Consider the following 17,238-nt stretch of genomic DNA (forward strand, 5'->3'; position numbering starts at 1 on the left):
TATTTATAATATATTAATTATATGATAATTAATTCTTTTTCTTTAATAATCGATTGAGTGGGAGATTATTAGAGGTTATGGTAAATGTGAGATAAAAGGAAAATCGTTTTCCAAAAATCAAATTGATCATTCATTTGTGTTGTTTGACAAAAGAAAGGATTATCGAGTAAAAACGTTTTACTAAATAATAGTGTCCCACAGCTTATACGATCGTGTATCGAGTTTACAATACGATAGTTACTCGTTGCTAAACAAGCGAGTAACAAAATCTATACGATAGGTTTCTTCATTTATTAAACGATCGAGTATCAAGTCTATACGATAGGCTTCATCCATCTCCCACTTACTCGACCGTCTACTCAATCGTCTATCTCCTCCTTTCCTCTATCCAAAGTCACACAGAGCCCACAACTCCTGGATTCTCACATCGAGAATACCAAGGTAACTCTTGTGGTGGTGTTCCTGTTCCATTCGAGGGTCGAGGATCTAGTTGAACTCGATAATGATCGAGGATTCATCAATTCGTGTTGTTGGTTGTTCCATTCGTTGAGATCATATTTTGATCGAGTTGCTGAACGATCAAGGGATACTTGAATTATTGGGATTGGTGTTCTAATTCTCCTGGAGTCTCGTTGTTTTGTAAAGATGCACATTGTTAAATGAATAAAATAAGTGTTATTTAATTCTGACATTTACTTATATCCAATAAACAAAGCTCCTTGGTTATCTTATGTGAACTTAAGCATGTATATGTGATATACAAGTGGATCATGCCTTAAATGATAACCTAAATAAGTCTGTAGTATAAGGATTAAGGTGGGATACTTGATCCTAGTGACACTACAGATACGGCCCACTTTGTAGAGGTTTGCAAGTGTTGTAAACTACTACAGATGGTAGATCCTGACCATTCGTGTGGAGACGTGGAGCGGGGGTGTCCTATTCAAAGAGTTTGTATAAGACCTAGACCACGAGATGACTAGACTCTATATATAATGCCGTTGATACTAGAGACTTGCATTTCACCTAAACAACCATAGGTGACACGACCTCAATCCTGAGTGTTTTGTGAACTTCTGCCTTTGAGGGCGGTCCTTTGATTAGTATGGGTGAGAGTGATCAGATTGCCAACTCAACATGCCTACCTTTTTGGGGACTTGTCTAATCTAGGAGCTGGGAACTCAATCCACAATATGGAATTCACTCCTTTCTCGAAGCAGGGATAAGTAGAGAGATTGCTCCTTTAAGGGCTGATTCCAGGGCTTGAACATAGTGGCCACAACTTCTCTTTGGAAAAGAAGATTCAGTCATAGTAGGACTATGATTTATGTTCATTAGAGGGATCAGTGGTACTTAAGAAGATAGATGTAACTACAAGGGCATAACAGTTATTGGCCCAACTGTACTTATGAGCGATCTGTGAAGAGTTGTCGCACTGCTCATTGGTTAAGATGTACACATAATATATCTGTAATGAGAAGAGTTCAGCTGTCGATCTTTAGCGAAGTGCCTAGCAGTTAACAGATGGTGGATCCCGTGACTAAAGAGTTTAGTCAGTTATTCACGTACCATTGGAGCTTCGGATCTACAGGTTCATGAGGTCCCCTTGGTAGCTTAGATTCATGTTCAGGATCAGTTCTTGGTGTTGATTTGAAATTTTCAAATTAACAAGAGGTATTTTGATTATATATGATATAGTTGGTATGATGTATGAGATACATCTAGTGGAGGAATGATGTAAATGAGATTTACATTAAGTATTATGGAATAGAAAAAGAACTATGGTTTATATGTTTCATGAGATGAAATATTAAAACTATAGGTTATAAATATAGTATGATAAGTTGGTTATCATTTATATTTATAATAATATTAATTATTAAATAATTAATACTTTTTCTTTTAAATAACCAAATGTAGTGGGTGGTTATTGGATCATGGTAACCGTGAGTATAAAAGAAAGTGATTTCCTCCTTTTTGAAAAAGAAGAAGTTTTCACAAAAGTTTTGAAAAGATTTTGAGTTCTCTCTCCGACGAAAAGAAAATCACGGAAGTCGTCAAGTAAATACAAATTTACTAAATGACGGCAAGTGCGAGCTAAACGATCGTGCATTTACTAAACGATCGCATAGCTTTGCTAGATGATCGTTGGCCCAAGGTAAACAATCATGTAGAGTCTGTAGAGCTAAACGATCGCATAGCTTTTGTTAGATGATCGCATAGTTTTATCTAATGGGCATCGACTTATACGATAGGTATCAGACTTCTCTCACTTGCCCAGTCGTGTATGCGATCGTTCTTTCCTCCGTTCTTCTGCCTCACACTAAGTCTGAACAGAGCCTATGTCACAACCCCTCCCAGATTACCCTTTGAATCTAAAAAAGGATATAACTGCAGTAGTTACTAGCTCTGCTACCAGCACCTACCACCTTAGCCCTCTAATCTAAATGCCAACCTGATAAACATTAATAATGTATGCATATGGTATGCCTCCTTAAGATTCTACAAAATATTATATAAACACATGCATACAACCATGATATGACATCTAAGGGAAGAAACATTCACAGATGGGCCCAAAAATCTCTAACAAAACCCTAGTCCCTTTCAAAACATATGTACATAAATAGATCATCAACCTAAGTCTTCTTAATAAGCCGAGTCTTTAGGTGGTAAGCAACAGCAAGATCAACCCGAAGAAATCTGACCGCTACCTAAGAAGGGAAAACACAGAAATTCCGTGAGCTTAAACCCTAGTGAGTGACTGTAGGAAGCATATTTTATCATTAGAACTTAACTGTTGTAATGACTACATGACATACCTTGGCCTGTGCTACACATATACCAGCCGGGGAACATGTGTTAAGTTATTTTCCATCTATTTGTTGCTTGAGAAAGTATAAATTCATCACTAATGTCACTGTAACTTACTTGATTTTATATGCATAAGTACTGGAGACATTAATTCACTTAGTCACTCACCGCTCGTCAAGCTTTTAATGGTTTATATGCCTCTCCTTGCTCTTCTTGGCCTGAAAGGACATAATTCTCGGTTAAACTGCTTAGAATTCTTAGTAAAATACCTTAATTAATTCATTTATTAAAGGAACATTCATTAACAAAGACAGCTTTACTGGCGAGATCCTCATGAGCGAGGTCAGCGAGATCTTCTAAAGCGATATCAACAAGATCCTCTAGAGCGATACCAGCGAGATTCTCTAGAGCGAAACCAGTGAGATCCTCTAGAGCGAGATCAAGCATTTCCTGGCAAACTTTCATCCTAGCGATACTCACCTTACCAGTGATACTTAGCTCAATTCCTAGCGAGATTTCCTTCTAAAGCGAGATCGGCGAGATTTTCTAGAGCGAGATCAGCGAGATTTCCTCTATAAGCGAGATCCTCATCCCCATATCTCGCTATAACTCCCACGGTGAACTGGTTGTTTGTTCATCCCAAGCAGCTGTTTGCTTATGTACCGATTTCCTGTTATAACTTTAAAAATTCATAACTCAAAATTCAGAGCTCTTTTCAAGAAACTTCCTTCTACAAACTTGTTTAGAATTGAGCTAACTTTCTTACCTTAAAATTTCAGCTAAAAATTCCTTTTAATTTGGCCTAGAACTTCCAATATTCACCTAGGGCCCTGATTAACCCAAGATTCTGCCTCCTCTGTACTTTCTTCACTTATTGTTCTTCTCCTTGTGCAATCTTCCTCCGGCAAGACAACCTCGCAAACTAGATTTTTTAAATGGCACCGATTTCACTATTTGCTCATGTCAATTTTCGAAACCATGCCTTTGAAATTCCTCTTCCAAAAATTTCCCACCGCCTCCAGAGTTCAAGGGTTAACTGCCACGTCACCCCTCATTTAATATGTTTTTCCTTCCCTTCCATCATAACTCCTATAAACAAACATGAATTGCTACTTAGTAAATATATAATGTAACATTCCTTTGACTAAACATGCTTATCTAGGAAACCTAGAGTTCGGGGTTTACATTACCCCTGTAAACACATCTTGCTTCTTAAGCTCCCACTGACCCTCCATTGAACAATTGATTTATAGTCCAACTTATAAATCATAACTCTCTTTTCCATGAGAGGGCGAGGCCCCATTTTTCATGATAAGGCATCAACGCTTAAGAGAACAACCCATCTATTAACCCTTAATCGGGTAGGAGCGAATTCTATATTGCAAATTTATTTTTCCAGCTATCTATCCGGTTTTATCCCCAAAATGAAAGGCATATTGAGCAGTGCTATTGGACTACTCTCACCTATGAAGATCAAAGGATAATCCGAATAAACAAGACTTCATAGTTAGCTCAGGATTAAGATTGAGTTACCCTAGGTCATTGAGTTTGAGATAGTCAATTTTAACAATAAACAGTTGTTATAAAGAAAAGTGACTATTTTGAGGTCCGGTCTTATGAAAACTCATTGCATAGGATGCTCCCACTCACATGTCTCTACATGAATGATTTTTAGATCACATCACTTGTATCAGTATACAAAACGGGCCACATTCAATAGTGTCACCAAGATGAGGTACCCAATCTCATACGTATACTTATAGACCATTTTAGTTACACACTATAACTTGATCCATCTTTATGTCACCACATAAAGTTAAAGTATTCATGTTATAGCCATGGATTCGTTTATTGGATTTTCATAGAAGGATGCAATAACAATAGTAATTTATTGAATAAAAAACTCAACAACATTTTTATTAATAAATAAAATATGTTAACAACATTTACGAACTGCGAGTTTAGGCAATTTCCAACAGAACTAAGTCTATGTCTTTCTCTTATGACACCAAAAAGTGGAAAAAGAAGAAAGGTGGAAAGGGGAAAACTAACCCACCAGTTGCTGCCCAGAAGGGCAAAAAGGGCAAGGTTGCAAAAGGAATCTGTTTCTATTGCAACCACGAGGGACATTGAAAGAGGAACTGTCCCAAATATTTTGAAGAAAAGAAGAAGGCCAAGTAAGGTAAATATGATTTACTTGTATTGGAGACTTGTTTAGTGGAAAATGTTGATTCACGTTGGATAATTGATTCAGACGCCACTAACCATGTTTGTTCTTCATTTCAGAGACTTAGTTTCTGGCGACAATTGGAAGTTGAGAAGATGATGATGCGTGTTGGAACTGGACACGTCGTCTCAGCTATGGCAGTGGGAGGGCTTCGACTCTACTTATAGAAATCTTATAATTTATTAGATAATGTATATGTGGTTCCAGGTTCGAAAAAGAATTTGATTTCTGTAAAATGTCTTCTTGAACAACATTATTCTCTAAATTTTCAAGTAAATAAAGTGTTTGTTTACAAGAAAAGATTATTATTTTTTTAATGCTAATCTTGAAGATAATTTGTATGTGTTAAGACCATTAGTAACTAAAACCCTCCTTAAAACTGCGGTAATGCAAAATAAAAGACTTAAATTTTCTCCTAAAGAAAATTCCCATCTTTGTCACTAAGGTTAGGGCCCATCAATCTCAATAGGATTGAGAGATTGATTAAGAATGGACTTCTAAGCGAGTTAGAAGAAAATTCTTTACTTATGTGTGAGTCATGCCTTGAAGGCAAAATGATTAAAAGATCTTTTACTAGGAAAGATCATATGGCCAAAGAACCCTTAGAGCTTATATATTCAGACCTTTGCGGGTCGATCAATGTTAGAACAAGAGGATGGTTTGAATATTTCATCACTTTTACAGATGATTATTCAAGATATGGGTATGTTTAAAATGTTTCGATCTGATCGAGGTGAAGAGTTTTTATATCTTACATTCCAGAACAATTTGATAGAACATGGAATTGTATCCCAACTCTCAGCACCCGGTACACCTCAGAATAATAATGTATCAGAAAGGAGAAATCGAACCCTGTTAGACATGGTTCGGTCTATGATGTGTTATGCTTCCTTACCGATTCGTTTTGGGGTTGTGCAGTACAGACTGCAACTTATGTTTTAAGTGTGTTCCATCCAAGAGTTCTACGAGAACACCTTTAGAATTATGGAATGGTCATAAAAGTAGTTTACGTCATTTCAGGATCTGAGGTTGCCCAACACATGTGTTTGAGGAAAATCCCAAGAAATTGGAACCTTGTTCAAAATTGTGCCTATTTATAGGCTACCCTAAAGAAACGAGAGGTGGTTACTTCTACGATCCTAAACAAAATAAAGTGTTTGTATCGAAAAACGCTACATTTCTAGAAGAGGACCACATAAGGGAGCATAATCCCTCAGTAAGATTGTGTTGAATGAACTTTCCAAGGAAACTACTGAACCTTCACAAGAGTTGTTAAAGAACCCAACACCTCAATAAGAGTTGTTGAAGTTTTTTCATCTAGTAGGTCATGTCCACCTCAAGTGTTGAGGGAACCTCGACGTAGTGAGAGGATTGCGAACCTACCTATTTGTTATATAGGTTTAATAGAAATCTTAGCTATGGTAGCTAACGAAGATGTTGAGGATCCATTATTTTACAAAAAGGCAATGGAAGATGTTAACAAAGATGTATGGATCAAAGCTATGGATCTCGAAATGAAGTCTATGTACTTCAATTCTGTTTCGTATCTTGTAGATCAACTAGTAGGGTAAAACCTATAGGTTGCAAATGGATCTACAAGAGAAAATAGGGTACTGATGGGAAGGTGCAAACCTTCAACGCTAGACTTGTGGCAAAGGGTTATACCCAAGTTGAGAGAGTCGACTATGAGGAGACTTTCTCACCTGTTGCCATGTTGAAGTCTATCCGGATCTTCTGTCCATTGCCTCATATTATGACTATGAGATCTGGCAAATGGACGTCAAGACTGCCTTTCTAAATGGAAATCTTGAGGAGACCATTTACATGGAGCTGCCTAAGGGATTCGTAATCCAAGGTCAAAAGCAAAAGGTTTGGAAGCTTAATTGGTCTATTTATGGATTGAAGCAAACTTCTCGATCTTGGAATATAAGATTTGATACTGTGATCAAATCTTATGGGTTTGATCAAAATGTTGATGAGCCTTATATTTACAAGAGGATTATCAATAATTTAGTAGTTTTTCTAGTGCTATATGTAGACGACATCCTACTCATTGGGAATGATATAAGTCTACTGACTGAAATTAAGAATTAGCTAGCAACCTAATTTCAAGTGAAAGATTTGGGAGAGGCACGGTTTTTTCTGGCATTTTGATCTTTAGAGATTGAAAGAACAAAATTCTAGCTTGTCTCAGGCATCGTATATTAAGAAAATGCTTGTCAAATTTTCGATGTAGAACTCTAAGAGAGGTTTACTCCCTTTTATGCATGGAGTTATATTGTCTAAGAAACAGTGTCCTAAAACACCTCAAGAGGTTGAGGAAATGAGATGGATCCCCCATGCATCAGTTGTTGACAGCCTGATGTATTCGATATTATGTACTAGACCTGACATCTGTTATGTAGTAAGGATAGTTAGTACACATCAGTCTAATCTAGGATTTGATCACTAAACCGCCATTAAAAACATCCTCAAGTATCTACGGAGAACTAAAGACTACATGCTCGTGAATGGTTCTAAGGATTTGATTCTTACAGGATACACGGACTCTGATTTCTAAACTGATAAGAATTCTAGGAAATCCACATCAAGATTAGTGTTCACTCTTAATAGAGGAGCAATAGTCTGGAAGAGCACCAAGAATAGGTGTATTGCTAACTCCACTATGGAGGCTGAGTACGTAGCGGCTTGTGAAGCTTTTAAGGAAGCTATGTGGCTCATGAAATTTCTGACTAATCTGGAAGTAGTTCCAGACATGTCAAAGCCCATCACTCTTTATTGTGATAATAGTGGTGTCATGGCTAATTCCCAAGAGCCTTAGAGTCACAAGCGCGAGAAACATAAATCAGAAGTATCATCTCACTCGAGAGATTGTGCATCAAGGGGATGTAATCGTCACACAGATAGCTTCGGAGCACAACATTGCTGATCCATTTACAAAGGCCTTCATGGCTAAGGTGTTTGAGGGTCACCTGCAGAATATGGGTCTACGGGATAGGCCACACATAGTCTAGGGAAGTGGGAGATATTGTACTAGACGCGTTTTATGCCCTAGTTTATTGATTTGTGTACTTGTATATTAGTATGACTTGTATATCGTACACCCACTAGCGTTAGGACAAATGGGAGATTGTTGGGGTTGATGTCCTAAATCTCGTAGGGTTCTATAGTTTGTAATTGTATTGTTCAAACATTTTATTTATTTAATAAAATATGAGATGTTTTATTTGATATTTAGTAGCATTAAACCCACAAATCAATCAACTAACATCTAAGGTTATCTTCTATAGCTTAAACATGTATGTAGAGATATACAGATGGATCATGTTTAAGTGATAACCTAAATGGTCTGTAGTAGATGGATAAGGTTGGATACCTTATCCTGGTGACAGTATGAGTACGACCCGCTTTGTAGATGTTACAATTATTGTAAAGTGCTACAAATGATCTGATCTTGATCATTCATGTGAATACATATGAGCGGGGGTATTATATAGAAAGGAGTTTGTACAAGACCGGACCACAAAATGACTAGTCTCATTATACAACGCCGTTCATAATTGAGACTTACATTTAACCAGGATGACTATAGGTGACATGACCTGAATCCTGAGTGAGTTGTGAACTCCTACCTATGAAGGCGGTCCTTTGATTTGTATGGGTGAGAGCGGCCAGATCACCAACTCAATAAGCCTACCATTTTGGGGATTGTCTGATTAGGGAGTTGGGAACACAGCTACACAAGATGAAATTCACTCATTTCTCGACGTTGAGGTAAATAGATACATTGCTCCCTTAAGGGTTGATTCCAGGGCTTAAATAATATGGCGCCATACCATCTCCTGGCTCAATAGGGGTATAGTCATAGTTGGGGTATGACTTATTGTTCATTAGAGGAATCGGTGGTATTTAAAGAGTTAGATGTAACTATAGGGGTAAAATGGTAATTTTGGCCTAGCTGTACTTATAAGCAATTTGTGAAGGGTCATCGCATTGTTGATTGGTTATATCCATTGGATACAAAAATATATTTGTAGTACGAAGAGTGTAGCTGTCGGTAGAGATGTCCAATTTTCCCACAGGGACGGAGTGGGGGAAAAATTTCCCGTGAGCTAAATGGGGACAAGAACGGGCAATGCATTCCTTGTCCCCGCCTCGTTCCCCCTCCCCACCTTGATTAGCTTCTACATATTTATTTAGTATAGTTATCTAATGTTATATTATTATTATTATATAAATATTATATTTAAATTTCAAATTTGATTATTTATTGGGAAAGATGATGAATATGTTTAAATTGAATATTTAAATTTAGATTATATGTGAATAATTTGATTTATATTTCTTTCTTTCTACAAAAAAATTTTAATTAGCTTTTTTAGGCCAAAACTTGAGTAATTTATCTTTAGATTCAAATTATCTTGTAAAACTAACCATAATAAACAATTTAGTGATAAATTTAATTATTTAATTACAAATTTCTCATATTAGTCATTTAAATTAATTGGCTTTTTGCAAAAAAAAAAAAAAGTAACGGAGAAAAATTCCCTACGGGAAACCCGATCCTCGTGGGGAATTTCACGGGGATGGGGAATGAAATAAGAAGCAAGGATGAGGATGAGGAATGGCATCCCCAGCCCCGCTCCGCCCGTGGAGATCTCAAGCTATTGGTCTTTAGTGGAGTGCCAGACAGTTAATAAGTGTTGAATTTAATTAAAGGAGTTTAATTAATTATTCAAGTACCATTGAAGCTTCAAGCTACAGGTTCATGAGGTCTCCTTTGTAGCTCAACAGGGATTAAATGAGAATCGATTTTGGATTAATTTGAATTGTTCAAATTAACGGAGGGAATTACTTATATAAATTTAATTATATATGATATAATTACTATAATGTATTTGATACATTATAGTATAAATTTTATTTAAGAGGAAATAAATATTTGAATATGACTCAAATATTAATTGTGTGAATTTGATTCATATAATTAAATTTACTATAAATGGGATTTATATTATGCATTAATGAGATAATGAAGACTATAGGTTATATGTTATATTTGATATAACATATAGTTTAGTATATAATATATGATAAAGTGGTTATAATATAAATATATATTAATTGTTTTTATTAAAATACATTTTTTTATTAATTTATTTTTTGATTTTTTGAAAAACAATTTCAACTCCCTCCCCGTTTTTCTCTGTACAACGTGCATGGGTGGATTGGTGCAGAGTAATTGGTAATCACCTTCTTCTTCTCTATTGAGTTTGACAGACATGAACACAGATTTTTCTTCTAAGAAGAGTTCTCAAGTTCTCTGTTTTTCCTCTGTTTTTCCTTTCAAACTCAAACTTCCTCTCTTTCAGAATACCAAGAGCCTACAACTCCTTAGATTCTCATCCTAGAGAATATAGAAGAATTCTTCATGGTAGTGGCCAATTAGGGTTTCGAGTTCGTTGCAATTTTGGAGAAGAGGATACACAAGAATGTTAATCTTCAAGGGTAAGTTTCTAGTCTTCCTTATCTCCATTTTCTAATTTCAGAATTGCATGCTGTAATTTTAATTTAAATGCAAAATCATTCTGTATGTTTCTGTAAAATTAAATGTTCTGTAAAAGTTGGGATGTGGGATCAATCCTTGCTTCCACTCAGGACCTTCACCAGTTCCATCACTTTGTATCCATCATTTGAGCCTGAACCTGACAATGAAGTTCAACAACAATGTCTGTGTAAACTTCATATTAGCATCTAAGGTATGCCGAGAGTCCGTCTTTCAATACTATTGGAACAAGTTGGCTCCCTATAATGGTGTTCAAAAATATCTTATTAACGTCAGGTTGTTAAAGTGTGTGTATACCAAGGGGGAATGGGGTACGATCAGATGACACTAATATTGTAGAGTGTACCAACGCAGTATTGAAGGATGGTCGATACCTTCCGGTGACTGCACTGTTGGATTATATTAGAAGTCTTCATCGGGAATGATTTTCTGAGCGCGAGACATTAGCATCAAGGCGAGAATCAGTTTTGTCATACCATAGGGAAAAACTTATGAAATTTGCAGATATCAGTTCCCAAACATATATTGTGAGACCGATCGATCCCCACGAGTTTGAGATTGTATACGGCCATCTTAACCTCGTGTTAATTTGAACGAGAAGACTTGCATGTGTGGTGAGTTTGATTACTATGAGATCCCCTGTTTGCATGCTCTCGCCCTATGAAGCATAGATACTTCATGTGAGGTAAAGAATCAGTATCAGACACGTATTGGATACCGATACTTCCAGATACGTATCTGACACGCGATTTAACGTATCTATACTTTCAGATACTTTCCAAATATGTATTTGATACACGATTTGATGTATCTATTTCTATACATACTTTTTTTAAAGAAAAAAGACAAGTAACTCATCTAATCTTTCCTAATCTAAAATTAGGCAACCTATTTAAAAAGCTCACTACTGGAGTTCAAAACTAATAGAAAAAAAATAAATAAATAACGAACCAAACCTTAGACTATAATCATCTAATCTCCATCTTCACACTTGAGTCCCCACAAAGTTCACCAAAATATAAACCATTTGGATATCTTCAACAATAAGTTCTTTATTTATCTTCATACTTCTCTCTCTAATCTTCTTCTTCTTCTTCTTTTCAATATGAATCACTTTTCTATTGTATTTTATTAACTATTGTACTTCAACATCTTAGATGTTGCTTTTTTTTTTTTTGTATTGTATTTCAGTGTTTGTATTCTATTTTGTGCTAATGTTATTAACTTATATGCTAAATTTATCTATATGCTATATTTTTTTAAAGAAAAAAAATGTATATTCAACATATCTGTATCCTCATTTTTTAGAAATATATATATTAAAAAATATATAAAAAAATGACGTATTCTTAGACGTATCTGTATCTTAGTTTTTTATAAATTGACGAATTACCGTATCTGATCGTATCCATATCGTGTGGCCATATTTGTGTCTGTGCTTCATAGCTTTTGCCGCTTGTCGGGTTAGGAGTATTGATCTATATAGTTTATGCTCAAGTGCATATACAGTCATGAACTGACTGGCTAGTTATGCAGAGCCTATATTCCCTATATGTCATGCATCAGAGTGGAAGACATCACTTGGGTTTGTTGATAGAATAGTATTACCTCTCAGGGTTGTTGGAACAATTGGTCACTATCCAACTGTATGTATCCCATCAACAGTGAATTACAGAAACAGATTCACAAGTGTACTCGATGTCGCAACATTGGGCACAATCGAAAACTTGTTGAGCTCAGATTGTAGAGACGATTAGAGTCATTTATTGTAGTACTGTTTCTTTTTAATTTTCGTTTAGACTATATAAATAATTTCTATTTAGTTTCATTTGGACTATGAATGGTTAGAATATCTATTGAAGTGATGTGCATTCTTTTGTTCACTCTCGGTTAGTCTCGAGCAAAATTAACACCGAGAATGAAAACAAAATATAAATCTCGAGTCATCTTGAGCCAAATTTCCCCCGAGATTGAAGATAGAAGGTTCAAATGTTGAACTCTCGGGCAATCTCAGGGCAAAGTTACACCGAGATTTAAATCATAAATGTTAGAATGTATAAAACTCGGGCACTCTCAAGGACAATATTACCCCGAGATATAAATTAGAAAGGTTAGTTTCTTTAAATCTTGGGCGTTCTCGGGGCAATATTACCCTGAGATTTAGGGGGAAATAGTGAAAATGAGGAAATTTGTTCTTTAAATTTCACATTACATTATTTATGAAAGTACGTACATAAAGAATTACAAGAAGGCTCTATCGACCCACAATTGCATAGTCAGTTGACGATGAAAAAGGGGAACGTTATCCTACCTACATGTATCTAAGGGGGATTTAGTTACATCATATTCAAAAAATTTAGTATAGAATATACCGTAGTCACCCCCTATAGACTACTGCGGTGCAATCTTCACTTGATACACTCTCCAGGGTGTCGCAAGTAGGTTTAGCTTTGCTGAAAAGACTCCAACCCTTTATAGTAGATTTGGAAGCACAGTTCACATGTTATCTAGCTCTTTTGACGAATCTGAAGGGATTAAAACCCTAAGGCACAGTGGAAGCCAAAACATTGAACCATTTCTTTTTTTCCAAATTGGCATTTAAAATCAAAACAATTTTGCATTGGAATAAAAGGTAATATCGATTAAGCATGCAATTCCCAAAAGATTAATTATACAGGAGAAGAAACCCTACCTTGCAAACCTTTTGATAATTTTGTAGAATTTCTCTGTTGAATTAGGATTGGGCACCATCACTTGGAAACCTTCCTATTCTTGCAGGGAATTGAGGTTATGGAGAATTGTGGGATTCTCTTTTTTGGGATTTGGGAATATCACATAACGATTTTTTTTTTCTTTTCTCATGAAGAAGAAAACATACACAAAGAGCTTTTGAGCCCACCTCTCCCTTTGCAAAACAAAACCCTTTTGTTAGAGAGAGATGGTGAGAGAGGGAGAGAAAAACGTGGGATTGATCCCATATTTTCTCGTAACTTCCCTAAAATGGGGAATTAATTTGTTTTAAATTAAATTAAATTAAAATTATTAATTGAATCATATTTAATTAAATGATCATTTAAACCATATCTAGATCATTTCCTCTCACATAACCTATAGTTTTAATGTGCATCTAATGTACATTAAATTTAATCTATAGTTTTGATTTAATCAATTTAATTAAATTCAAAATTAATTAGTTATTTCTTCAATTAATTAATCATCCAATTAAATATCACATATTTAATTTAATTTCCCATTTGAATCATATTAAAAAAAACATTTATCTCATTTAACCTATAGTTTTAATGCACATCCAATGCACATTATTTTTAACCTATAGTTTTCAATATGAATCTTATTCATACTAAATTAATATTTGAACTTCTTTCAAATATTTTGTTGGATATTTGTAATACATAGTAGAATAAGAGAAAAAAAAACTAAAAATATATTACATCTTTAAAATATTTACAAATATGGATGAGTTGACTAGTCAATCTTTGATTTTTTTTTTTTAATTTTCAATTTCAATTTTCTTTTCTTTCTTCGATTTTTGCTTATTCTTTTTTTTTTTTTAATTTTTATTTTCTTTCTTCAGCTCTTGCTTATTCCTTTTTTTGTTTTTATTTTCTTCCCTTATCTTTTTTTATTATTTTATTTTATTTTCTTTCTCCAATTTTTTTGCTTCTTCCCTTTCTTTTTCTTTTTTTAGTTTTTCTTTCATTTGTCCGGTTTTTGCTTCATTTTTTTATTTAATTTTCTTTCCTATTTTCAGTTTTTGCTTTTTCTCTTTCTCTTATTTTTAAATCTTTCTTTCCTTTATTTGAATTTTTTCTTCTTTCCCTTTTTTTCATAAGAATTATGAGACTGAGTTCCATACGCAGGACTTGAAAATACTCAATTTATAAGTGACTTAACACTAACAAGTCAATCATTAAGTTTGATTATTATAACAAATAATAAATATAAATAGCAAATGAAAGTCTATCGTGATAGCTACTAATATTTTCTATCATTGATAGCTTAATCTTTGAGTATATTTTCGTAGTTAATAGCCACTTATAGAAATCTATCGTTGATAGCCAACTTAGTGAATTTAATTAATAAAGTTGAATCTCGAACTAAGATGTAAGTGGAATGGCTAGAAGTTATCACTAATATGGCTAGAAGTTATCACTAATAGCATGTTTATCAGTGATAGAAGCTATCATCGAAAAGAAAAGAGACTTATAAATGTTTGGGTAGGATAAGAAAGAGGCAAAAAGGTGTTCAGTGGCTATGATTGATAGAAGCTACTACTGATAGCATGTTACCAGTGATAGAAGCTAATACTAATAGCATGTTATCGATGATATAAGCTATCCGATAACACGTTATCGATGATAGAAGCTACCACTGATAGCACGTTATTGATGATAGAGAACTATCACTGATAGCATAATATTAGTGAGATCATTGATAGCATCTTATTAGTGATGTTATCAGTGGAAGAAGCTATCACTGATAACCACAATATGAGTGATATTGGTGATAAAACTTAGGTGATATCTATATATCGAGTTTTTTTCAAAGGTGATAACCCGTTATAGAAATCTATCATTGATAGCCTTAAGTGTTAATATTTCTAGGTTGATTCTAATTGATGAAAGTCTATCAGTGATAACGATTGATAGCTGCTATCAATGATAGCCATGTTAAAAGATTATTAGTGATAACTACTATGGTAATCAAAGTTGTTGGTCTTCTTTCAAAGTTGATCACTATTTATAAATCTATCATTGATAGCCACTGATAGCCTTAAGTAGTAATATTTCAACGTTGATTGCAACTGATGAAACTGAATCAATGATAGCTACTATTAATTGATAGCAAATTAAAGCTAATATTTCAAGATTGTATTAATTTTTCTCAAATTCAAAGCTATCGCTGATAGCAACTATCATCGATAGCAATTGATAGAAGCTATCAGCGATAGCAGTTGATAGCAGCTATCAGTGGTTACCACTGATAGCTGCTATCAGTGATAGCTTTTAATTTGAGATAACCGGGAAGAAGCGAACAAAATGGTGGCTAGGCATGAGTTTTTTAGTCTTTTACCATTTTTTGATCTATATATGCAATTATTTTATCCTTGTACTACATATTCTATTATTTTGGGTTTAAATTCTATTTATGCAACTAGCTCTATTTTGTTCTCTCATTTATTAATTTTGAATCATATCCAAAATTAACAATAAAGTCAAAAATTGAACTTTATATTAAAATGTATCAACATACATTAAAAAAATTTCAATTTTAAATTTGAACATTTCAAATTTAATTTAATAACAAATACCTCAATACCCTTTACAAGCTAGGAATGAAACCTAATGGACTTGCAAATCAGAAGCTCCAACGATGTGAGATTAATTGGCTAAAGTCTTTAACCAGATTAATCAATATTCGTTAACTGTGGGTACACTTCACTAAAGACCCACAACTACACTCTTCTCACTGTAGATATGTTTCTGTGTCGACGAATATAGACCAATAACAACAAGTTAGTCCTTCACGAGTGTTCGTAACACCAGTTGGGTCAAATTATTGTTTTACCCCTGAGTTATCTCTACATCCTTAAGTATCAGTGCTTCTCTAATGAACAACCTGTTTATGGTCCAACCATTAAACAAAAGCCCCTCTCGAGCCAGTGAGAGGGTGAGGCCATTTGTTCAAGTCCTAGAGACACCACTTAAGGGAACACTCATCTACTTACCCTGAAGTCAGGAAGGATTGAAATCCATCTTGTATGATTATGTTCCCAGCTATCTACTCAATCTTCTCTCTAGAATGGTAGGCATATTGAGTCGGCGAACTGGCCACTTTCACCTATAAAAATCAAAGGACTATTCCTCGTGAACAGAAGTTCATAATATACTCAAGAGTAAGACTAAGTTGCCTAGGTCATCCTATTGAAATAGAAACGTAACTAGTCAACGAAGTTACATCTAGTGGTTACTATTTCGTGGTTCGGTCTTATGCAAACTATGCACAGGATACCTCCACTTGCGTGTTTCCTACACGAACGCGTTGGATCCCTGCGTTTATGTCAAATACAAAGTGGGTCGTATCCATAGTGTTATTAGGATAAGGATAAGGTACTCAACCTTATCCCTATACTATAGACCCTTTAGGCTATATCTTGAACATTGATCCCTATATGTCTCTACATACAGTTTAAGACCCATAAGACAACCTAGGATGTTAGCTTATTGGATTTTAGGGTTAATAAGACAAAATTAAATAAAACATCAATAACACTTATTGATAAAAACATCAATAACTATTCATTAATGACACTCATTTAATTACATTCACTATCTAATAGTTTTAGAGCATAAAACCCAACAGAATCGTCATCAAATGTCATCGTGACAAGGGAATCTCATACCAGTATTTGCCCGACAACCATGTTGATCACCAAAAGCACCCAATGGTAACATCAATGTTGTATGGCATGTATATGTAATCAACCTCCTTCTAATGTATGCAGTAATCTGGCTCTTCCCCTTACACATATCTCAGATCTGTATCATCTTTCACCCAAGTGTATTCCACTTCTAATGGCCTAGTGCCCTTCTTAATCTCATCATACAGT

The sequence above is a fragment of the Benincasa hispida genome, chromosome 1, assembly GCF_027475165.1.
Source record: "Benincasa hispida cultivar pf3 chromosome 1, pf3_genome.v1.1, whole genome shotgun sequence".
Lineage (NCBI taxonomy): Eukaryota > Viridiplantae > Streptophyta > Magnoliopsida > Cucurbitales > Cucurbitaceae > Benincasa > Benincasa hispida.